The 7,918-nt window shown below is 43.9% G+C and overlaps 1 long non-coding RNA gene across 1 annotated transcript in view; it reads right to left on the bottom strand.

Moving 5' to 3' along the window:
* Window positions 1-384: 384 nt before the first annotated feature.
* Window positions 385-7,918, bottom strand: part of LOC132654664 (uncharacterized) — a 58,481-nt gene continuing 50,947 nt past the window's right edge. Inside the window, exon 3 of the long non-coding RNA XR_009592331.1 lies at window positions 385-1,682. This is a non-coding gene — a long non-coding RNA (uncharacterized LOC132654664). The remainder of the gene's footprint in view (window positions 1,683-7,918) is intronic.

Here is a 7,918-nt window from a genome sequence, read left to right as displayed (position 1 = left end):
TAGTCTGTGATGAAAAACAGCTCCGCAGAAACATAAAGCGTGGGCTATACCTGAGTCTGAGACAGACTTCGGGTTCATTCGAATTCATAAAAGAAAGGCCCAAGAAGACAATAGCAGCCCAAGCTGGTCCTGATCTAGACTAGAGATTGCTGAGATCACTTTAATGGGTTTACTAAAGTGGTGCTTACGATGATTACGTTAGGCAGCCCCGATACCGCTTTTAATATCCCAGCACATTGTACGGAACTGCCATCAATCACGGAAGGATAGTGTCACAGTAAGGAAACGACCTGGGTAGAAGCACGGAATTTAGCAGAACTGAATTTATTAAGACTTCTGGAAGCAGACATCAAGAATGCATGCACAGTTCAAAACCATTGGGCACAATCGTATTTACTTTTTGCTACCAAAACTTGAAAAAATACACACGATTTCAGAAGCGTACTGGTTCTTGAATTGGAGAAAATATTTCACCAGATTAAACCAAGATAGTAAATGGAGAGATGATGTTCAGTATTTTATGAAACTCAAAACTCAAGTTCTACAGAAGAAAGACAACTGAAATGGTGCTGGTGATCTCCAGCTATCCCTTTATGTCACAGCCCCACAGTGGGAAAATGCAGTTGCGGTCTTGGAGGGTGGGTCTTGATTCCTACAGCACCTTTGTTTTGTTTTCTGAGCTCACTGAAGTCTGGACAGAGCTTGACTGTTGAGGGCTGGGAAGCTGGAGGTTAGGGGCAGGTAAAGAAGGAGGGAGGCATGCGTGAGAGGGACAGAGGTGGGAAATTTGGAGCCCGTATTGTTAGATGAAGGACAATCATGGTGAGTTTGTAAAGAGAGAAGCTAACCCAGTTTCCCTTCTGAAGCGCTGTTGGGAGAGGTACAGGCTCATGGCCACAGACTGTCCATGATGAAGCCTTGAAGAGGCACAACATCAGTATGAGTTAGCCGTAGACAACACAGCAGGGTTTGAAGGAGACAGAGCCTCCAATTCCAGACTAGCAGGAGAAATGGCATCGTGGCCCTAGGCAGCTATCGTGAAGACTCGTGAAGGAGATTTGGTTCCTCACTTCCCCTCAGATCCCAAGGACGAAGGAAATGCCTCTGCCTCACAAGTGTGTGACCCAGCCTCTACCAGGAGCCAAGGAGGCACGCACTAGGTGGGGTCATAAACTCACCGTGCAAGGTAGGGGCAGGGCTAATCAATTCTGTGTCTAGAGAGATGTGGCCTGGTTTCTGAGGGAGAGAAAGTATTTGGAGCTAGAGCATCTGTCACCCAGGATATATGACAATTCACTGGTCACTGGATAAAGAATAGGTAGGGACCGTGTCACCCTCTACCCCTCTTCCCCAGCATGGTACTGGGAAGACGTGTGGAAGACATTCGCGGGTAAGGGGGGGAGGGGATGCTATCAGTGACTGCTTGACTCATCAGGACGCCATCTGCTTTAAAGGAAAAGTAAACAGCCAAGTCTGTTCCAAAACAAGAAACCTGGAGGAAGGAGATTCCAGGGTTCGCTCAGCAACGCAGCATGAGCTGGCATTCTGAAGTTCCCATCAGCCTTCCCATCAGCCGCAAGATGGAAGCGGCTGTTGTACTAGTCATATCCTCGTGTGGTGCAGGAAGGGGGAGGAGAGGGCATGAGTCTCACATGATCATGAGGAGCTGAAGCACGACAGAGCTGGAAATAAAGAAGTAGAGGAGATTTCAGTGAGAATTTTGGTTTCTTTAAAAAAAAAGAAAAAAAAAACCAACCCAGTTATGGTACATGAATATGTTTTTTGTTTTTAATCCCCGGGTGTGGGGTATGGGGCTGCTTCAGGATTGTCCACAGCAGCTGACTATAATGTGTTTCGTGCTCTGGAAGGGGTGTGATTTTTGCTAGCTGCAGATAGTTTAATTCTGGGAACTCTTGAGAGGTGATAAATGGGAGAAGCCTGAGAGAGTCTTGTAGTGGCTACTGCTCTCCCCACTGCTGATCCCTTACTATTGCTGCTGCTGCTGGTCCCTGCTGGTCCCTGCTGGTCTCTGCTCCTGGGGGGTCCCTGCTGCTGCTCTGGTGGTCCCTTGTTGCTGAATTTGCTATTGCAGGTTTGCTAGATATTCTGACAATGGAGACTAGACTTGCCCCTAGGAACCTAATGCCCCTCATCAGCAGGAAATAGTCCAAAGAGGTTTACAACCCCGTTTCCCTCTAACTTTCTTTCTTGCCTGCCTAGTGTTGGAGGTTGGGAGGTATTGGGGTGGATAAAGTACCCCAAAAAGTATGCCTACAGGAGACACATATAAGTGGTAGCGAAGTGCTCTAATGGGCTCCCCTGATGGAAGCCATTATTTCCAGGAAGCCAAAGGAAAACCCATCACATGTGATTTCCTTCCAATTCAAAAAAAAGTAAATGGCTAGAAACTTCTATATGGGCCAGGCAGGGCCAAAATAAGCTGACAGGGTTTGAGTTAAGGCTGTCCTCAGAGTGCTGAGTAAAAGTGACACTGTGGCTCAGTTTGAACACTTTAAAAAGTAGAGAGGATTCCACTCTCATTACAAAGCTTTTAGTAGAAACCAAATTTCAATTGCACAAAGGCTCCCAGGATAATTCCCATCTGCTGCCCCTGTCAGAGTCGCTTTTCTACTGACATTATCTCCGCTTCTTTGTCAGGGTAACACCTTACTTTTTAACCACTTTTTTTTTTTCCAATCTCATTTTAGGCCTCCACTTTTTTCTGTCTATCCCTGCACTGACGATGGTTCAGTTCTCGGGGAAATAAAATCCACTTTAATGGTTTTTTGGTGTATTGGCAGAGTTGTGTGGCTATTACCATATTCAACTTTAGATCATTTTCACAGCCTCAAGAAGTACCCCTGTACCCCTGGGTACAACCTGGTCTATATAATGAGTTTGAGGCCAGCCAGAGCTATACAGTGAAGCCCTGTCTCGGGGGGGGGGGGGGGGAGAGACTATACATTTTCTAAAAATACTTTATTTATTCCTACTTTATATTCATTGGTGTTTTGCCTGTATGTATGTGTGTGTGTATGTGTGAGAGTGTTGGATCCCCTGGAGCTGGAGTTGCAGACAGTTGTGAGCTGCCATGTGGGTGCTGAGAATTGAGCCCAGGTCCTCTGGAAGAGCACCCAATGCTCTTAACCACTGAGCCATCTCTCCAGCCCTCAAGACTATACATTTTCACTGTCACTCTTAGTATCCCATTGCTCAAAGGCTTAATATGTTTCAAGGGCTAAGGTTATGCTACATATTGGGACTTCCCTTCTTTTTATCATTGAATAATAGTCCACTGAATGCATGTCCATTATTCATCATTTATTTATCACTTGGTCCCAATGTGGGGCTTTCGTGATTATGACCTGTATATTCACACACATACATACACACATATACATATGTATGTATATATAAATATTTATACTATATTATATATTTATTATATATAGTATATATTTGTAATGTATGTATATATAAATATATATAAATGGACTCATAGGGTCACATGGTAATTCTATGGTTTCTTTCTGTTTCTTTTCTTTTCCTTTTCTTTTCTTTTCCTTTTCTTTTCAAGACAGGTCTCACTACATAGCTCTGGGTGTGTCAGAACTCACTCTGTAGATGAAGCTGGCCTCAAACTCACTATGTAGAGCAAGATGCCTCTGCCTCACAAGTGTTAGACCACTATGCCCAGCTCTCTTTTCTTTATTTATTAGTGTAGTGCTAGGGACAGAAGCCAGGGCCTTATGTAAGTGGCTACTGTTCAGCCACTGAGGTGCACCCCAGTTGCTCTCTTGTAAGTTTTGGATTTGCCCAGTAAACTCTTTCCTCCCCAGCTTGCTTTTAGGTCATGGTGTTTTATAGTAGCAATAGAAACTCTAAGTGAGACACTAAATTTTGTTATCCAGGGGTGTATGCGTTAATCTGTTTGACTTTACCGCAACAAATAGCTGAGATAGTCAATGTATAAAGAAAAGTGGTTTGTTTCTACTCCTCATTTTGGGCACTGCAGCGGACCAGGTGGCCATGCTGCTTTGTGCCCGTGTCAAGTTAGCACAGCGTGACAAGAGGATTGTGTTCCATCAGTATACATCGCTCACTCCAATCCAATGCCCCCTCCATGACCAGGAAACAAAAGAGAGAGATTCCACCATCCCCTTCAAAGTAACTTCCTCACTGGCCACCAAACCCGACCTCCCAAAAGCTCCACCAACTGGTAGTGCTTCCAGCCTGGGGACCAGTCATTAACTAAGTGGGACATCAGTGGAAATTGACCGTCCGGTCTCTAGCAAGATGGGAATATCTTTCCATTGACTTCAGTTTTCTCTAAATTCTTTTGTCAATAGTTTGGTAGTTTGCAGTGTTCAAGCCTTATATTTCTACAGTTAATCTTACTTCTAAGTGTTTCTTTCATCTTTTGCGTAAGGATCAATGGACTTGATCTCTTCATATTTGGAATATTAATTATCAGCACATGGAAATGCACTTGAGTGGTTTGTTGATGTTTTTGTTTTGTTTTTCTGTTTTGATCTCATATCCTGAAAAGTTACTGAATCACTTTTAGTTCTAGTCAGTTTTTAGTGGACTTCTTACATTTTCCTTTATACAAGATATATCACCTACAGACATTTTCTTATTTTTTTCCCTTTTTTCCTTTATTTACTTTTTTCTTTTGCATTTTTTGAGAGAAGGTCTTGCTAAGTAAGTAGCCAAGGCTAGCCTTGAACTCATAACAAGCCTCCCTGCCACAATTTCCTGCTGAGTACTGAGATTACAAGCATCCACTATTACACTGGGCTTAATTTTTATTATGGATGCCTTGTATTCCTGACTAGAACCTCCAAGTGATGTTAAACAGAAATAGTGGCACTGGACACCTGACTGAATCAGTGTTTCTATTGCAGCAAAAAGCATGACCAAAAAGCAAGTTGGGGAGGAAAGGGTTTATTTGGCTGATACTTACTTATAGATCACTATTCATCACTGAAGGAAGTGAAGGAAGTCAGGACAAGAACTCAAATAAGGCAGGAACCTGGAGGCAGGAGTTGATGCAGAGGCCATGGAGGGGTGCTGCTTACTGACTTGCTCATTGTGGCTTGCTCAGCCTGCTTTCTTATGGAACCCAGGACCACCAGCCCAGGGTTGCCAAGCGGACTCAGTGGACTGCTCTCATCAACCAATAATTAAGAAAATGCACTACAGTCTTTCTATAGGCTGACCTTAGAGAGGCATTTTCTTAATGGAGGTTCCCTCCTTTTAGACGACTCTACCTTGTGTCAAGTTGACATAAAACTATCTAGCCTGGCACCCTGTCTTATTCCTGATGGGCTTAGTCACTCTGTGACTAAGGCAAACTGGAATTGCTTTGGTCTATTGCTGCGACCAAGGCAACTCTTAGGAAAGAAAGCCTTTAACTGAAGGCCTGCTTACAGTTTCAGAGGTTTAGTTCATTCTCATGGCAGGACGCAGACAGGCATAGCATTGGAGCAGTAGCTGAGAATGACATCCAATCTACAGGCAGCAGGCAGAGACACTGATCTTTCGATGAGAGCATTTGTTCTTCCATCATTTACTATGGTGTAAGTTTTAGCAGATGACCTTTATGGGGTTGAGGAAGTTCTTTTATGCTTCTGATGGCTTCAGGGTCTTAGCGCGAATGAATGTTGCCTCATTCTCTGAAATCCCACTGTGGGCCACACTGTCAAATGCTGCCACTCACAGCTGTGACTATTTTCCGATATGCCAATTAACATACTTATTTTTTCCTTTGTCCCTTTGCTAAAGTGTAGGCTTCTAGGGCCTTCCTCCCAACCCCCAGCCTCCATTGTGGTGTTGATGTTTTGGACTGGCATATGCGAAGTACAAAAACTAGCACACAGCATAAGTCGAAGGCCCGTTTGTTGAATGAATATATTAATGTGAAAGGCGTAGAAGAGTGTTTTCTGGTACTAACTGCTCTCTAAGTCTGTTTTCTTTTCCCTGCATTGAGAGAACAGTTCTGACAGAGTGGAAAGCCCATGGGTCCTTGCCAAATATCCTCCTGAATGTCCTGGGTGCTTTTGTTGTTGTTACTGAAAGGATCAAACTAACTTTGTAACCTATATGTCTTCTAAAGCCTATAGTTTTGAGTTTTAGGTCCAGGTTAAGCTAAAGCCTCTTAGTACCTTTTCAGAGAACAGAGGAATGTGGCCCTATCTGTGAGGACAGATATAAAAAAAGCGAGCAAGCAATGACCTTCACTCAGCAAAAAGAACGACCAGACCCTTGTCTTTGAGATAGTGTTTCTTAGCAACCAACCCAGACGGCCTCAATCCTTCTTCTGAGTAGCTCCTGACCTCCAGCCAAAAGCCCGCAGCCCTGATCTTCAAGGATGAGCTAACCAACCCCCACCTTTAATTGCAGCTGCATCCACACTTGGCAGAACTAGCCAAGCTTGAGCACCTAAGACTAACCAATTATCTTACTTTATAGCTTCCTCATCCGATCTTAAATTGCCAAGACTGCAACTTCAAAATTCCCGCACTTTGTCTTTTAAAAACTCAAGGCCTTTGTCTCCCGGTGCCACTCTTTGCTGACCAGCAGGGGTGACCCCATTGTGCAATGGTTAAAATAAACCTCTTGCTTTTTAATCGACTTGTGGCCTGTGGGAATTCCTGGGAAGGGTGCGATCTTGAACTCCTGAGCTGTGAGACCCCAGGTCTTATAGTTACATCATTAGAAACTCCCATCCATTATATACAAGACAGACAAATTCCCTGTTTACTTCATAGCTAGCTGTGTTGAAAGGGGAGAAGGACACATGGTGTGTGATTTAGAAGTGATGTCTTGCCATCAACAGTGGAATGAGAGTCTCTGCTCTGTGCAGCAGCCAGGCATCACACTGCATCTAGCTTGCTCTCCACCCTCCTGCAGGCTGTTCCTTCTATCAGCTAGCTATTGCTGCCTAAAGTTAAAAACAACATTTTTGCTCATACTTGTAGTTTGGACTGGCCTTGGCTGCTTGGTTCTACATGTCTCTCCTGGGTCTGTGCCTGCAGCTATAGTCTGACAGCTTGACTGGGGCTAGATAATCCAAGTGCTGACAATCATAATCTCTAATGATGTAATCCTGAATGCCCCTGTGGTAGTTTGAATGAAAATGGTCCGATAGGTTCATAGGGAGTGGCACTACTAGGAGGTGTGGTCTTTTTGGAAGAAGTGTGTCACTTCAGGATGGGCTTTGAAATTTCAGAAGTTCAAGCAAGGCCCAGTCTCTCTCTCTCTCCTGCTGCCTACAGATCAAGATGTCAACCTCTTGGTTTCTTCTCTAGCATCGTGTCTGCCTGCAGGCTGCCATGGCCCACCATGATGATAAAGGACAAAACTGTGAGCCAGCCCCAATTAAATGTTTTCCTTCATAAGAGTTGCCATGATCATGGTGCCTCTTCAGAGCAATGGAAACCCTAACTATGACAGCCTTCATCCTGGTTGTTTTAGAATCCTGAAAGCTGAAAGACAGGAGGAGTAAGCCATGTGAAGATTTGGGATTTGCTTCATGCGCTTTTTGAGTTGGGTTCACGAAAAAGCATCATCACAACATTGATTTTGTGCATGAATACTATAGTTGTTCTCTTGTTGATGTGCCCTCATAAAGAAAGAACAGTCCTTTTTTTGTACATCTGTGTTTACACAGATAATATTTGCTGTGATATTTGTTTGTTTGTTTGTTTGTTTGATGGTTTGCTGACTACTGTCAGTTGTCTCTTTCCTGGATCAGCTGTTTCCAGGTTGTTGGTGTCCTGTTTAAAGAACTGAAGAAGTGTGCACAGATAGCAAAGTGGCAAAGAAAAGTACAAGCCAGATACGTTGCAAGAAGACAGGCCCCTTGGAGTAACCTTTTCTCAAGAGCTCTTGGTCACTACATGGAATTTCTCTT

Source organism: Meriones unguiculatus, chromosome 6, assembly GCF_030254825.1.
Source record: "Meriones unguiculatus strain TT.TT164.6M chromosome 6, Bangor_MerUng_6.1, whole genome shotgun sequence".
Taxonomy (NCBI): domain Eukaryota; kingdom Metazoa; phylum Chordata; class Mammalia; order Rodentia; family Muridae; genus Meriones; species Meriones unguiculatus.
This window is presented reverse-complemented; position numbering and strand designations above follow the sequence as displayed.